This window comes from Anser anser, assembly GCF_964211835.1.
Source record: "Anser anser genome assembly, chromosome: 14".
NCBI classification, from domain to species: domain Eukaryota; kingdom Metazoa; phylum Chordata; class Aves; order Anseriformes; family Anatidae; genus Anser; species Anser anser.
Window position 1 is genome coordinate 14,527,065 of NC_139735.1, and position 16,084 is coordinate 14,543,148.

At 48.5% G+C, this 16,084-nt stretch overlaps 1 protein-coding gene across 2 annotated transcripts in view; it reads right to left on the reverse strand.

Annotated features, from left to right (window-relative positions):
• KCNIP1 (potassium voltage-gated channel interacting protein 1) overlaps positions 1 to 16,084 on the reverse strand; it is a 256,038-nt gene that overhangs the window by 211,239 nt on the left and 28,715 nt on the right. The window lies entirely within an intron of this gene.

Consider the following 16,084-nt stretch of genomic DNA (forward strand, 5'->3'; position numbering starts at 1 on the left):
AAACAAAAACTGACTGTATCTGGCTATTATCAGAGAGAAAGCTCCAACTCTCTCCCACAACAGGTTACAGACAATTAAGCAGATTTTGTTCCATAAACATGGATAAATTCAGGGATACCCCACTGAGCTGCCACCAACGGCTCCAAGACCTGTAACCAAACCTTCCCTACGGAGCTGTCAGATTTAACCAATATTTGCTGCAAATCATCACTTCACCTCATTACCCTGTTAATTGCGGGAAGGAATTCAGCAAGAAGGGATGAGTTTAGGAGGAGGAGGCTGTAGCTGGGTGTTGTACTCCCCAACACAAAGAGAGGGAACTATTCTTGACACAGTGCGTGTCTCTGCTCTTTCAGCATTTGCGTAATTATAGCCGAGCCTTTTGAACATTCAATGCATCTCACGGAAAATGAGACATCCACATATTGTGGCTTAATGAAAAGAACTGAAGGAAATGTACCAAATTATTGGTTAACAGGCAGCTGCTTCATAAATGCTTGCTCCCATCTGTTTTCTCTTTCTCCTTATATCAGCTCATTCAACCCAATGCCTGTAAAACGCTGAGCCCGATGTTTCAGGGCATCTCTGAGCGCTCCTGTCAGTGCTTACGGGTGGCTCCCCGCGTGGTGACACGGGGACAAGGCTAACAGCTGCCAGCATGGGGTCCAGCTCTCCCTCCCGTCTCTCATCTCCCTCATTTCCATGAGCTGAGCGATTCGAGCCACATTAAGTCAGTGCCCCATTCAGGAGCGCCTTGCAGAAGTCGCTCCTACGAGAGTCATCAAAGCAAATACTTTGCCTGGAAGACCGATGGCATGCAGATAATTCCCAGCAGCACCGCCGGAGCAGGCTCCTTCTGCTCTTCTGTGAGACCGCAGGTGTTGGCCACCAGCAAGGACTGCTGCGGGACTTACAGGGCCAATGCTCTGACCCACTACAGCCCCTTCATTTGCAGCTTTTCCAGCAAGACGAGCAGCAGCAAACGGATGTGGCAGCATAGGCATGCACCAACCTGTCCCAAAGATCTGCCATGGAAACCCTGGTGCAGGAACAGCTTGGTGGCTGGAGACTGCTATTCACGTTCTTCTTCCCCTCTCACAACAAATTTTGGCCATGGACAGGTTTGCTCAGCCTTAGGGTTGTCAAACAGAGCAGTGGATGGTGGCTGCTTTGGGTTAAACAACTCTGACCTCAACAAGCCCCTTGAGAAGCATGCCTCGAGCCAGGCTGCGCACCGCTGGAGGAGGACAAGACTTCTTTTCCAGCTAGGCCCTGCTGGGGAGCTCAGCCCGGGGCTGGGGTATCACCAACACTCATTCCTGCCCCGCTCAGCGAGCCAACAAACCTGCAGGAGCAAACAGGTGTGTGTACTTGTTTGATTAGCTTTTCCCCGAGCAAAAGGAGTGATTATATTTTCCTTCATTCCAACTAGAACTGCTGTCATAAAATATTCAGCTCAAGCCATCCAGTTCCACGTTATAATTACCTGCCAAAAATTGCTAACAGATCTGCTTCTGCCATCAACATGAAGTTGGCTAATCCTCCGGGAACCTCTTTTTAATTAAACACCTAATACAGTATGATAAACATTGAAAATATGCACTGCTCCTCTATTAAGAATGCGGCTTGATTTCTGAAGTGCACCTAATCAATTCAAGTGTAATATTTACTGTGGCAGCAAATCTTTAGGGTTTAATATTTCAGGTAAAGGTTGCTTTAGTTATTCTATTAGGGAAGGAATGAGTAAGCACAAATAAAGTGCAAAACCTCAATTCGGCTTGACTGTTTACTCGAGCCTCAGGTCTCCCTCCTGAGCTGCTCGCAGCGACCCAGCACGAGTCCGGCGTGCTCAGCTCTGCGCCTTCGCCGTCCCCTCCTGGCCTGCATCGCTGCTTTTCTGCGCTCACAGTCACCTAACCTCCAGATGCAGGGTCCCGCTTTGGACAACATGGCAGGGGCTGTAAATATCTCACGTGAAACACATGAATATTTACGAACCTCTGACCGTAGCATGTCCACCTCTTCTTTCCTTTGGTGTGTCTTGGTCTCACAGAGCACCAACGCTGTTACCACGATCTCAGTGTCAGCAGTGTCTGTGTGAACCCTCCGTCATGACCTAATTTTTATTATTTATTTACTTGAAAGGCTTGGAATGTATGTCTCTACCTACAGTGGAAAAAACTTCACAAATATTCCAACTTTGTGGGTCTTGCTAACGAAGCTGCTGCCTTCCGTTTGCGTGACGTAGTGGGCACAGGTCAAGGGTACGGTGTTGGGCGCCTTGCCCTTGGTGCCCAGTGGTGCGGGGACGTCGCAAACCAGAGATGTGTAACCTCCTGCTGTCAGCACCAGCCTGGGGACATCCTCTCCGTGCCTCCTGGAAATAGCACTGAGGCCAGAGGTCCCAGAAAGCAGCCAGAGGTAAAGGATTTCAAGGAACGAGCAGCACAACCCCTGGCGACAGGAGGCAGCCACCGCAATTCAGACAGACCATCTGGAGGAGTTTATACTAAAATCTTGTTTGCTAGTGATGAACACAGCATGACAAACAAAGCCATGAATTTCTTAAAAGCCAGGAAGCCAGCGTGGTTGTTGCTGTGGTGAGGTGTTGAACAAACAGCAACGCTAGGGAAACTGCCCGTGCTCCGAAGGCAGTCCGCTCGGTGTAACGAAAGCTGCTTCTGAACGAAGGGGAGGCGCGATGGGGGCTGACCTGGGCTCCCCGAAAGGTGGCACCGCTCACTGAGTGAGGGCGTCCCCGTTTGTCCTAAAGGTCTGAGATAGATGGAGTGAGATTACCTGCTGTCCTCTGACTGGGAAACCCAGCTCCCAGCCGGGAGGTGGAATTAGGTGTTTTCCACGCACAAGCTCATTTCACAAGCCATATTGTCCTGACGTTTCCTAATCAAGCTTTTCATGCACCTGGAGACTGTGAAACAAATGAGGCTGAGAAATCCCTCTCCTCTCAGCTACTCCAGAGCAACCCACAGAGCAGGCGCTTTATGGAGTGTGGCAAAGGCAGGTGCTCATTTTGCCGCAATAGCAAACCTCCGGGGCTTAAGCCGTAGCTGACACGTCCTGTCTGGAACAGGATGTTTCGTTACAGCACTGCATATGCTCCCGTAACGAGCAGGATCTTTCTTCCCCCCTCATTTGGAAGAATGAGCTGCAGAAGCAAATCAAGCCGTCAGGGAGATGAGGGCACCTCCCCTCCATCGGCAGCTAAAACCCCTGGTTTCTGACTCACTTCTCAGGTGCACTCGTGCATCTGGCACTCAAATCAATGAGACCTGATCGTATGGATCCCAGTGGAGTTAGGGATAAGCTGCAGTGATTCTGAAAAAGCACCAAAATACCGTGAGGCCAGGGAGTCCCTGAAATGACGTTCATGTGTTTTTCTGTAGCCACATCAAGGAGCAGCCAGCTGGTGTCCCTCAGCCTGGGCAAACCGTGCAACAGAAGAGCACCCAGTAAGGAGAACAAAAATGGATAAAAAGATTTTTTCTCAAGGAAAATATATTAGCACAGCATTTACATGATTTTTTTTAATTCAGATTTCAACTCTTGCACAATTTCTCCCAAATGGGACTAAGACAGGCTGGCCTGCAGTCAAACAGGAGCTACTGCACTTGTTCGGCAGAGATGGGCTCATCTCCTCAAACAGCCCCTTCACAGGTGCCAGGTGCTAAATGCCAGAAAGCTTCGCAGAAGGACCCGTGCTGATAGAGGACACACAATTTAAATTTGCATTGTGCTTAGCAATATTTGGGCATATATCAGCTGGGAGTCTCCCCGGACTGCTGCCCTGCTGGAGCACGCTTACAGAAGTGGCAGCTACGGGCTGCATTTGATGCCAACTTCAGCGCTGGGAGGGCAGGGACCCTGCGGGACATCCCCTGACTCCAGCCCGACCCTCGGCATTGCCACAGCCGTGCCAGGGTCTGGCAGGGCGGGTGGGTGGGCAGCGGGACTGCCGTGCTTCATGCAGTACGTGACCAATCTGAGCAGTGTGCAATGCATCGTTGTGTCACCCGGGTATCGATTGGGTTGGCTGCCTCAGACACCCCTCTGGTTCAGTGGGTGTAAGGAAAGCCATGGTGTAAGGAAACCATGGTGTAAGGAAACCCATGGTGTCTGCAGCTGTCACCAGCTCAAGGCAGAATCGTGCCAGCTGTTCAAAAGCGCCCAGCATTTAGTAACAAGGACAGAAGGATCCATCAGCCCTCGCTATGCCCAGAGAAGTCTTTGCAGTTCTTTCTGTATTTAAGGAAATGGGCAAACAGGGAAAATGTACATGCAAATTAACCCTTCAACAATTACCAGGAAAAGAAAAGAAAAAAAAAACAGAATAAATTAGGTAATGCAATGAACAGAATCCCCCCTGTTCTCCAAGCACCAAAACCCTGAAACCTCGATTAGGTTCCTTTCAAGTTTCAGCCAAAGACACCAATACTTGTTTTCCTGACCCAGTCGGCTGCACTACGTCACCAGTCCAGTGAGGGCTATGCAAACCCACCGACATGATCCCGCTGCTGCATGTGCCATGCCAGACAGCCGGTGTCCCACGTGCCACGGCAGTCGCTGTGTGCCTCCTGCCGGCTGCGCCTCCGATGCTACGCGAGCTCGTGGTGAATCAGAGCTATTTGCAGCTACCGGGTGTTGACTGAGGGCAACAATAAAATCTCTCCCAAAACAATAATAATTCAAAGGACATTTTTTTTTCCCCCCATAACATCTGTACTTCTCCAAGCCCAAATGTGAGAACATTTTCTACAGGAAAGCACAAAGAAGGGCAATACCTGGTTTTACCTGAGCCCTTCTCTGCAACTGTGTGTGCCAAGTAAGGAGGCAGCTGGTGTCTGCGGGTGGCCCACCCCACATAAATCATATACAAATGATGCACAAAGTGGCGTTCTCTGCTCGTTTGGTCCAGGATCACGTGCTGCCTTTTCCTGGCAAAATAATGCTGACTTTTCTACATTAAGACAATAATCAATTATTTAAATCCTTTGTGTAAAGTGAGGCATCAGCAAAAAAAAAAAAAAAAAAAAAGAAAAGGCAGAGAGGGAGACAGAGGTTTTAACTTTTTCCTGCCTGCAGTCAATGTCTCAACAAAACCAAACCCACGAGCAGCCCCAAAGGACTCAGACCCACGGCGCTCGCCTCTTCCTGCGGCAGGGCCTCCCTAACCAAGCTGTGCTGCCGCGTGAGGCTGCTGTCAGTTAATTAGCCCAGGTCAGGTTGTGAGAACAAGCTTCAAAATGAAATTTTCATCAAATTAACAGGTATGCTACAACAGGGATTACAGGATACACCTGTCATCAGTGGCAGTCAAGACAAGACTTGCTGACAAGACAAGACAAGACAAGCTGAGCTTCTCCAGCAGAACAGCACTGGTACCGCTCTCGTGTCCTGTAGGAATGACCAAATCCTGCTCATCCTTACACCTCGGGTATACATACCTACAGCACAACACAGCACGGGTCCAGAAGCAAATCAGTCACACAAGCACCTAAAGTGCTGCTGTGGCTTTTAACCACCAGGAAAATAAATGCCCCGTTGCTCGGGTCCTGCCTCGGTGCCGCAGCCCGGCAGCGGACCCGTCTGCTTAAAACTGCTTCGGATCCTTCCTGCGAGGCTCTCCCTCTGCAGCACCATAATTTACACACGGTGCAATGAACAGCTAATGGCCTGTACAGACAGTGAGCAGGGTTTCCATAAATTCACTCACACCGATTGCTGCTAAGTGTGACGTTTGGCTCGAGATTCCCCGCAGCTCCCGATGCCTTTGGGGGGTCCCTGCCCTGCCCAGGGCGGCTTGGCCCAATCCTGTACAGCACAGCCGAAGGGAACTCCTGAAGCTGCTTACGTGGCTGTGCCTCCTCATTAAGTGTTTTGAAGTGCTCATTAGATGTTTTTTGTCAACTCTGCTTTTTACAAAGAAATCCTATTGCTACCCTGGCTGCCGTGGCTGCTGCTGAGCGCCTTCTGGCTGGCCGCCATGGGCCCTCACCCCAAGGAGCTGCCGCGACCTCTCCCCACCCCATTCCAGCCTCTGCCCCATTCCCAGCGGTGCTAACTCCCGACCCCACTGCTCCCCGGCACGACTATCGATTCTTCCCCAGCTGACATGAATGCCAATGGCCCAGCCACAGCCCAAGCCCAGTTTTTCTGTTTCTTGGAGCAAGTTAAAACTGTTGGGCACTATACAGATCTGAAGCACCTCTCTTCAGTCAAGTGAAATATTAAAGCCGAACCTAATTCAGCGGCAGGCAGTAAGCTTGGGGGGCCCTGCCTTATCTAATTTGCTATCAGCTGCAGCAACCTTTGCTATTAATATTGCAGTGAAGACCCTGTCAGAAGCTTAAATTCATCACTTTGGTGTGGCCATTCAGGGAACGTGTACCAGCAGGAGGGATTAAAGCCCCCTTCTTCCCTCTTCAGCCTCTGCTCTGAATTTTGAAACCCTAACTGCAGTGCACAGCCAGCGTAACAACAACCACCCCAACGGCGTGCAAGGCGTACTGCCCTCAGAGATTGCTGGTAAACGCTCAACAGAGCTCAAGGAATAGGTGGGGGGCTCTGAGTGCTTCCAGGAGCAGCTACCCAATGCGAGACGGGAGTTTCGGTGGTCCCTGGTCATGGTACAGACCCAAAGGAGGGAGAGAGACCAACTATCGCTCCCTTCTGATGGATAATTTGCCTTTTTCGGGTTGTATTAGCACAACAATTAGCAGATGAACAGATCGAGGGGTTGTCACACTCACACCACAAACTGCTGCTTCCCTGAGGCCTCGTTCTGCCCCGGAGCCACTTGGTGGCCCAGGTGTCACACAGCTGGGGCACAGCGAGGAACAGCCCGGCGATGACGCGGTGGCACGACCAACTGCTTTCATGGAGCTTTGCAGGGAGCCACAGGTGTGCCTGGGACATCCCTGCCCCAGCTTAGCCTGGTGGGACCCGGATGGATGACAGCAATGGGAGGGCCCCAGGTGTCACCGCATGCTGCAGGAGCTATGCAGGGCTCCCGCTGCCCCGCGCTGCATCCCTGCTGTCACTGGAGTCAATCCTTTTGGGTTTCAGATCAGACAGTTACGCCTTTCCCCACATATTTCTAAGCATTAAACTGTTCTGTATGTTCTGACATCTCCTCCCAGTTAGACCTTCCTTCCTACGATGCATACTCTTCATTTTATCTAATTTAATCTTTCTATTCCTTATTGAATTCCCTGACCTAATAAGATAGCAGTACCTTATAAAGCCGAGGACAGCAAATGGCAGCTAAATAATGTTGCTATTATATCAAGGAGAATTGAAACGTGAAGAAAATGCTTAAAGACTCTGCGAGGAATCCTCCATCAGCTGCAGTCAGTGCCAAGCCGGGCACTGCTGCTGGCAGACCCACGTGATGCTCCTCGGTCCTAGCAGAGCTGGGGCGAGGGATAGGAAATCCAGTAAAATAACAGGAGAGCAAGCCTCAGCTGCACCACCTCCCCAGGGGGATCCCACGATGTGCTACGATGAAGTAGGAAACACCAAAATAAGCCAGAGCCTGACCAAATGGTCTGTACACCATGAAACAAAGCCCAGCTTGTGCTAAATGCTTCAAAGTTCTGCACTATTTTGTCATATCTTAGTACTTGGTTAGCTTTTAATTTGCATTCTGGCTGAAAGCAAAATATCAATAATGAGAAGTCAGCACAGAAGACACTCAGCTCTTTGCTGATGGAGTCTAATGTTTTCTGACTATTACTTTCATTATGTACATTAAAGAATATAATTTTTTTCACTCACTTTTTCACTGTTTGGCTTTTCAGCTTAATGAATGTATTAATCTGTTTACCACCAGCAGCAAGTAAGTGTTTGTGGGATGATTTTTTCCTTCTTTTTTCAGTACTCCGTTCCACTGCCCCTCACTGCACACCTTTCAGCAGATCTCCCAGTGCCATTATGTTTCAAAGCATTTTGATCCCTTACCATCACAAGTCTGGATGTATCCAAGGGCACGAGATGGTGAAGGGGGACCAGCGGCCGTGAGGTGACACTTTCACCAGAAAAACACAGAAAACAGTAGCCCATGGAGCTTGTCTGAGCAAAAACAGAGGTAGGATGGTCACATATTTTTAATCAGTTTGCTAACTGTTTGGGAATAGTTTCTTACAGCTGATAAGAGAAAACTTTTATTTTAGCCTCTCAACCATGCCAAATATCCATGCTTGCTTCTCTAATAATACTCTTAGGCTAACTTGAGTTACATTTCCCTGAAGACATAGGACCCAAGGAATAACAAAAACACACGGTAGGTTGGACTACACGCCAAATTTCGTACAAGCTGCCTGGTTTTGCACTTTTTTATGTCAGATGTGAAAGTGGTTTCTGTTTGTTTTGTTTGCTCTTTGCTTTGTTTTTTAAACTTGATTGCATTCAACAGTACACAGTGCCTACACTACCCTTGAGAAAAATCTCCAGCCTTCCCACAGATGTATTCTCCAGCACACTTTCAATGACTTTCCTATCATTATGGGAGAAAACATAATACTACAGAGCTGAGGCTCATGAAGACGCTCCATAATGTAATGGCAGGCTCAGAACATAATCCATCAATTTTCTGGTTTGGGTTTGTTCTTTGACTTAGATCATCGGCACCCAAAAAGGCCATCATAAATCCTGCAGGGTGAGTTTCCAGAATAAGAGATTGGCAGATTAACTGAGACAGGGTGGACCAAAAAAAAGGACTTATGAGTCTTAAGTAGGGAAGAGGGGAAGAAAAGGTGCAAGGCTCTGTGCGCATCCTAGCAGGCAGTCCCTAGCACAGCCCCTTTGCTTCCTACCTAATGGCCATATTGCCACATATATGGGTAGCAATGCGCTCCTCCCTGCGACACGCAAGGCACTTCTCCTGCTATTGTGGCTTGGGGCTCTCACTGGTACCATGATCTGGAGCCTCACTGGGGCGGGTGGGCACGCGGAGAGGAGCCGCAGGCGGGCTGGGGGTTTGAACAAGACACCCCCACCCAAGGAAGGGCAGCGTCGTACCCGCTCCTTATGGCTCCACACTCTCTTCTGCAGAAAATATCAAACAGCAACTCACGTGAGGCCGGACAATCATTTTTCAGATAGCACATGAAAGAAATACTAGGCTGCTCTGCAGTAGATTACGTGGGACAGCGTGTAATACATCCCCAGCAAGTTATGACATTGATTCATTCCTGGGATTGAATTTGTTCACAGTAATGAATGTATTACTTTTTCCCTGAAGGCCCCAGTCTTTTCGCTCACCTTTATTGATCAACGGTTTATAACTTTGAGACTATTTGCAAAAAGTGATTAATGCAACTTACTTTCCAGTCTTAAAAACAGCGTAAGCAATTAGGGTTTATGCAGCAATTCCCTGCCAAACCAGAACGAAACTGCTGGAACCAGTGGCATTATCTGACACATCAGCTGTGTTTCAGCACAGAAAACAGAAAAGATGGCATCAGCACTGAACCGAAGCACATTCATCTCCCTGCAATCACGCAGTAAAATACAGGGGATGGGTTAAGAAGAATGAATGGCTACTGCAAAACCTCTTTATAATCTTTAGAAGAACTGCATGAAAATAAACGGGAAAGTGCAATTCTTAATCAAAAGCAATAGCATGATTCCTGGCTAACATGAGACAAACAAAAAATTAATAAAAGCACGCAGCTGTCAGGGAAGAAGGACAAGGGAAGGTGAGCTGAACAAGCCTTCAGAGAGAGGGGTACCACCTACCTACAAAGCAAACATTAGAGTGAAGGGCAGGGAAGCAACTCCAAGAAGATGAATGTCATTCTTGAACCTTTCTATAATTTCTTAAAATAAAGCAGTTAACTGGGCTGCAGCCAGTAACAAGGAACTATATAGCCCATTCCTTCACCTAAAATCTATACCAGAAAGAAATGCTTGGAGTGTGCAGGATTTTTTCCTATTTTGAGAACTGATGCTGTTAGGGTACCCCTATTCCAGATTTTGTTCTAATATGAAAGGAACTGGCTGAAAATGCCAGATAATTGGGAAGAAAATCATCACACATCAGGAGTATGTGATGGAGGGAAGGCATCTGAATGAACATGGAGGTTTAAGGGCTGAGAAGCTGACCCAACAAACAGGGAGGAGGCGACTCCTTGGCATAGCTGGCAGCAGCTGGGGGAGCCGCAGGGAGGGCAGCCAGAAAACCTGACCCGAGGCAAACGTGGCCATGCCTGGAACACTTTGAAGAGCCTGAAAATGGACAAGAAATTGCACCAAATCATACTCAAATGGCTCTCTGTAAAGCTGCGGACATTTAATTCACGCACGAAGCATGCACAGTGACATTACCACAAATTCTGCTGCAGGTCAGAAAACAACAGCTCATATCTAGGTAACATTTGTAAATGTGATTAGGTTCAAGGAACACGTGCTGCAGTTGGGACTGCATATGAAAATCATCACTCCTCAAACAGGGTTGCTTTTCCATCTTTTTGACCAATTTTTCTCCAAACATTCCGGATAGAAAAATTTGTTTTGCTGCCCAGGATTCCAAAATGACTTCAGAAAAACACAACGTGTTTGTAGAGCACCAGCCACCAGTTGGGCAGTCATTTCTATGCCTAATCACAGGTGAGGAGGATGGAAGTGGTCTCTGACCAACAGCAAGAGGAAGAGGAAGGAAGGAGAGTAACAAACGAAAGCAGTGGAACAGAGAGCACAAGGGTGCAAGAGAGCACATGCTCCACTTTCAGGAAATTTCTCTCTAATTTGAGTCCTGGGCTCAATATCAACTTTCAAACTCCACGTCATTCCAGCACAAGGGATGACGGAAAGCATTCAATACGTGTCCAGCATGAAAGCTGCCCCAAGCCAGGTCCAGGTCGGCCGGGCTTGGTGCCGGGGGGAGCTGCACCACGGGGTCTGCAACACCACCGAGACCCCCCTGGGGAGAGGCAGCACAGTCGGTGAAGTGCCCCCAAAACCCTGGGAAGCTTGGGAAGCCTGGCAGCAAAGCACAAATCTTTCAAAGCTTTCTGCCACCTTATCTGCTCCTCTCCAAACGTGCGGCGCTGTCAGAGCAGAGCAGCAGTGCCGCGGGCTTCAGGCAGCACACACGGGAAGGGAAGGCTCGAAGCGGGCAGAAGAAATCGAAAAGTGACCTCTTTGCAGGCAAAACTTCATCTCAACGACACGTTTGGATAAAGGTCACAGTTACACAGGAAATGCTTCACCTTGCTGCGGTGTTAACGCCGCTCTCAGGGAAAGCAGTTAACTTGGTGAGCAAACAAGTGGCAGCATGCCGCCGGACACCGAGAGCGCCCCGGCAGGGCACGTGCCTCTGTCGTGCCGATGGCAGCAACCCCTCTTTGTGGTTAGGTCTTCTTCTGTACCAGTTCAGTTTGACAACACCTCAGGCTGCCTGGGGAGCTGCACTCTCCCTGATTTCCTCTGGACTCCTGGCTTTGGGGACACGAGATGTTCCCAGAGCACGCAGAGGGGACAGGATGAGCCATGGAGTGGGGGCAGAGGGAGTGAGCATGGCTCCACAACAACTCCCTGGTGCCAGGACCCTTCCCTCCTGCCCACAGCATCTCCCGGCTGCCCGTCGCCTCCGGAGGTGCACACCTCCAGGAGTGTTCCTCTTGCATCTCTTCCTTCCATTATGTTAGCAATCATCACTCAGGGAACAAAACCACTCGCATCTCCCTCGCGATTGGAAAACCAATTCAGTGCCAGCAGGAAAAAAATGTTGTGGCACACTCCTGCAGGTGGAATGAATGCCTACTGTGCCCAGCACTGATCTCAAAGAGGATGGTGCAGGATGTTGCTCAGATGAGCGAGCCCTCTTCTTGAGTTTTTTCAATGAAAGCAAAAGCAAGCACACAACCCAGCCAGTCTGCTCCCTGCAACAGCCTTGTCTCGGGCTGTACATATAACAGAAAAACTCCAAGTCTCAATGTATTTCCCTGACAGATACATGCAAATAGGAAAAATCAGTTATCAGCGCGGTTCACTATAGTTTACAGGTTTACACCAGTATGAATCCACGCCCATGTCTCTCTGACAAAATGAAGGAGCAGCAGGAAAATCCCCATCTGAACAGAAACACTTGGCACTTCTGTATTCAGTTTAAAAGCTGGCTACCTGAAATGTTGCTTCATGCATTTGTATGCGTGTCTTACTGTAAGAGGTGCTTAGATGCTTTCAAGAAATCTAAGTTTATTTATTGAAAGTGAGTTGCAAGGTTAGAAAAACTTTTTTTCCAAACCAAAGGCAAGCGTCAGCTGTTTGCCAAGGTTCAGCCTTTGCCCCGGCCAGGCTGTACCTACACCCATTTTGCCAGTCCCTGAGCTCCTAAATTATGAGGAAGAGTGATGAACCTCAGCCTGAGAGAAGCAACAGCATCATCCTCTGCACGCACAAGTCCCACAGATGAGATGTGGAGTTCAGAAAAGCAGTGACAGCATGGGAGGAGCCCAGCCTGGGTGCGCTCGCAGGGCAGCAGGGCCCCAGGCCAGCAGGGTACGGGCTCTGAAGGCAAATGGCAGAGCCGGGCTGAAAGCAAAAGCGGGGAGCAGGAGGCCGTGCTGCAGCCGCTGCTCATGCACAGGCAGCACTTGTTCCTGCGCCTTGTCTTGTGCTGCCTGTAAAGGTTACTCGGAGCACAAACGCGGCACCGCGGCTGTTTGCTGGCACCGTGGTGCAACCCACAGCATGAGTCGACAGGAGTGCGCAGTGGAAATCAAGGTAAAACGTTCAGAAAAATAAAATCTAGTAAAAATAAAATCTAGCTTCTAGTGAACTAGAAACTGGCATTTGAAAATGACGTTTACTTAGGCAGAGATACACGCGGGTATGCGTTACGTTCCCCCTTCTTACCATGCATGCCATGGCTTTCCACTTGCTCCTCCTGAGGCACATGCAGGAATCTCAGGGGACATCCGGCTGCAGCGATGGTGGGAATGTTTTGGTCTTTGCTTTTAAAGACGTTTAACACTGCAGTTTGTTCAGCTGACAGCATTACTGGGTTTGTGGATCACGGACTTGCAGGGGCTTTTCTTGCAGGAATGCACTGATCACAGAGGTAAAACTGACGTTACCCAGGGAATGTCCCCAGAGCCAAATTCCAAAAAAAAGGAGTTGCAGGATCCTTGGCAAAAATGCATCTTTTTCACTAAATCCAGACGTTTCTTAATGTTTAGATCAAGTAAAACATGCTTTCTTCAGTTTTGAGAACTGAGACCAGTTTGAACACTTACACACCAGCTGCAAGACAAATCCATTCCCTGAGCCTGACATCTCAGGTACCTGAAGTGGTTCTGGTCAGAAGTGGGTGTTTGTGAAGCACCTTTGTGCTGCATGTCTCACTGGGAAACCACTTCCCACCTTGATAAATGGTTGATAAATAAAGAAACGCGTACAAGAGAACCAGTGGTCTAGATAGCTGCAGAATATCACGGCACTGACTGGTAAGCATGGTACTGAGCAGAAACTATATTGAACTACTGGCAGTGTTCACTACCAGTGAAAGAAAAAACATGTTTTACTAAAATTGCACACTTAACTGATGTTTTTAATTATTATGTTTATTTTTTAAAGATACACAGGTCAAATTATAATGATTTTTTTCCCCTACGCCTTTCGGAGATTACATACATTCATAGTGGTCTGCAGCTCATTTTGCTTTGCAAATGAAGTCGGTGGCTTGAGCTACAACCTGAGCACACCTCACAGCTGAATAATGCCAATTTTTGAATGAGTCAGCAAGCAATCACCGGTTGAACAAATAATTGAGACTAAACTGCCTGCAGAAAGAGCTAATTTTCCTTCACAGGCGTAAGAGAGCCGCCTGCCAGCCCGGCACACAGTGCTGGAGTTGCCACGGTTCCTAACCAGGAGCCCACCTCACCTTTCTGATGACAAAGAGAAATTCTCTCGATTTGAATCATTATGTCCTCAGGAGCTCTAAAACAGATCGCTTTTGTACCGGCTGCAAAAGAAGGGCTCTGCAGTCTAATGGTCGATGCTGCTTTAAAACGGGAAAATAAAAGCAATGGTCACATCTCAGTACAAGGCGTAGCAGCTCCCTTAGGTACAGGGAGACCCGCCTCCACGCCTCCTAACCACCCCGCAGCACAGACTGTGGCCACGAACATCCTCCATCACTTGTATGTTTTCTTTGGGATTCATTTTTCCTATTCTGCCCATCAAAAATTTAGGCATCGCATCTAAAGAACAGCGAGTGAAGAGCCATAAGCAACCTGTCCTGGTTCTCTTTGACAGACAGATTGTCCTCTGGAGAGACGCATCACCCCCTTGGACTGCAACTGGGCCCTACAGTAAAAGCTGATCTCAACACCTACCTTTCAGGTGGCTGGGAGCAGGGATGTGAATCACAGTGTGGGAACTCGTACAAATACTACAGGATTAAAAAAAAAGGAAAGAACCAAATGGCTGCCACTTAGAGGTAATAATCATTTGGGGGCTGCTGCAGCTGCACACTTTATGCTCAAGCGATAGACACTTGTCTGAAATTAGTACCTAACATTCAAATACAAGTCTGGATGGATAATACCTACCAGATGCTACAGACAGGATGGGTTTGAACTAGAAGGGCAATTCATATCCAAAGCCTTGTTCAAATATAGTCAGGAGATCAGAAAGCCCTGAAGTCTACAGCAAAAGACACTTGATATGAAAGACAGAAATGGGGTGGGTGCAGCCGACTGCAGTTGGATTTGGTATTTTTTAAGGGAGACAGATTCCTAGGTTTGCTGGCATCTAAACGACAAAAGTCTCACCATGTACACGAGAGGGACGAGCCCTGTGCCTGAGGGAGTGGGGCCGGGCAGAGCTCGGGGACTTCCCCCCTGTGCTGCTGGCACTGGGCACCCGCAGCATGCCTGGAACGGGTCACTCATGTGCAGTGCTCCGCTCCGATGTGTAACCACCAGCTGATAAAAAGAGGCTTAAAAGGGATGGAAACAAAGTTACTACAAACAAAAGCAATGAAAATTTTTTTGCTTTGAAGGAATGCAGATGCAGAACCCATTTAAATGAGTGGGAACCTTGATTTGATCTCAATCTGATTCAGGTAAGGTCCCTTCAATTCATTTTCTAAATTCTGTTATTGCTCCCGAGTTCTGCAGCGATGTGAGTGGTAACTCAGGCACAGGAGGAATAACCAAAGAATTCACAGCGAGTCTGCCCTGCAGACTACAGCTTGTTTATCAATCACACGCCACGTGAAACTACAGAAATTTAAAAGCAGCAGCATCATCTCTGGGAGCCTTGTGCAACAGCTCACCCCAAACCCGAGTCATTAAAATGACAAGTCAAACGGGATTAAACACGACTCGCGCCTGTTCTGCACTGATTACAAGCTCACTCCATAATTCCCTGGGCAGTTCAGTGATTGACAGCATACAAAAAAGGGACATTCAGCAGTGACCCGATTCTCCTTGGTGACACAGTTGTTATGACGCTGTTTCATTACTGGCCAGCCTTCCCCCAACACGGCCCCTAACGAGAGGAAGATGTTTCAGAACAGAGAGGTTTCAGTATAAGGAGCAACATAAGGCAGGGTTTCACCTGTAGCTCACTTGCAAAACACAGTGCCCAGTTAGGGACAGGAACAAGGCAGTGCCAGGTTGTGTCACCTTTACCAGCAATGGCAAACAAGTCCCGGAGCAGACCCAGCACGTCTCATCTGAACAGGGAGAAGGAAGCGGGCTGTGCAAATCCCTGCCCAGACACTGGGAATCACAAGTCGAGACAGGGACAAGCAGCAGCCGGTCACATCGGGTTAACGCTCCAGCACAACGAACCCCAGCAGGCAGAGCTGGCAGGGGAGGCAGGACATCCCTGGTGCCTGTCACATTCATGAACCACTCTGCAAAGGTCAAGCACCTGCAACTCTTGATGCAGGTTTTTGTTCAGAACCTCTCCATGAAATGACCCTTCCTTTTAAATTGCCATCGACTGCTGGGTGCTTCAGTATGCAGTTACTCTAACACAAACATTTTAAACGCTTTAGATTGGCAGCATAGGATGCCTCAAAAATGTATCTTTCTTGACTCAGTTTTGT